This window comes from Gavialis gangeticus, unplaced genomic scaffold (genome assembly GCF_001723915.1).
Source record: "Gavialis gangeticus isolate Ggan-Ray unplaced genomic scaffold, GavGan_comp1, whole genome shotgun sequence".
Classification (NCBI taxonomy): Eukaryota; Metazoa; Chordata; order Crocodylia; family Gavialidae; genus Gavialis; species Gavialis gangeticus.
This window is the reverse complement of record NW_017729024.1, coordinates 30,103,451-30,104,480: the sequence shown is the minus strand read 5'-3', so window position 1 is coordinate 30,104,480 and position 1,030 is coordinate 30,103,451. Positions and strand designations below refer to the sequence as shown.

The 1,030-nt window shown below is 56.2% G+C and overlaps 1 protein-coding gene across 1 annotated transcript in view; it reads left to right on the top strand.

Moving 5' to 3' along the window:
* The window catches only part of FEM1C (fem-1 homolog C), a 39,423-nt gene that overhangs the window by 241 nt on the left and 38,152 nt on the right, over positions 1–1,030 (top strand). The window lies entirely within an intron of this gene.

Here is a 1,030-nt window from a genome sequence, read left to right as displayed (position 1 = left end):
CACCTGCCAGGTACTGCCACAGGGTGGTCCCTAAAAAGGCAGGTGGGAGAAGGGTGGAGACCCCACAGGCACAAAGACCCTCATGAAGCTCCTGCTGGGTGCAAGCCAGCATTGCCAGGTCTTAAATGCCAGGTCCTTTCCTGCCGAAGAACAGTGGGGCTGGACCTGATGGTCTCGTGAGGTCTGGTCTAGCCCCTAATTTCTATGAAGCTATATGAAATGATCTTATTGGAAGCTCAAAATGATCCCATTTGCTGAAAAATTATTGTACGATGAAAAAAAAATCTGCAAATAAGTGCAAAAAGTCTTCTTGTTTACTTTATATTGCTCACTGGAACCCCGCAGAGAGTGAGAACTGGGTCATCTCAGTTGGAGCATTTCTTTATTGTGAAGCAGGCCGTCCTCAGAAAGAGCTGACAGAAATCCCAAAAGTCAGTTAAACCTTTCTGAGAGTGACTTGAGTTTTGCATTTTCAGCATTAATTACCTACCTCCAAAATTATCCTAGATTTTGAACCCTTGTACTATGATGGGCTGTATGAGTCTAGTACAAATACGATCATTACCATGCACCTGGCAACATTGGTTCCAGCCTCCCCCCACCTTGCTCCCGTGGCGCACCGACCACCGGCTCGCCCATGAGGCACCTCCCCCCCCTCCAGTACGCGGGCTCCCCCGCGCGGCCGCACTAGGAGGGACGGAGGGAGCGAGCACAGCGCCTGCTCCGCGGCCTCTCAGCCTAGCTTGAGCTTCCTTCCCCACTCCGCCCCATGCTAGTGGCTGGCGCGGCGGCAGGCCCTTCCCTATGGGCGGGGCGATCGCGTCAGCAGTTTCGGCTGCGCCGGGGCCAGGTTTCTGACAAGCGAGGCGAGTAGGCTAGAACGCCGGGAGGGGAGGGGTGGGGGAAGGACGGGTGGCTGGACGGAGCCTTTTCTGCGGCCGGGAGAGGGAAGGGGGACGGACGAAACCTTCCCTGTCCCTGGGGAAGGGGGGTAGCGACCCGTTGTAGAGCCTCCCCTCGCCCGCCCCCC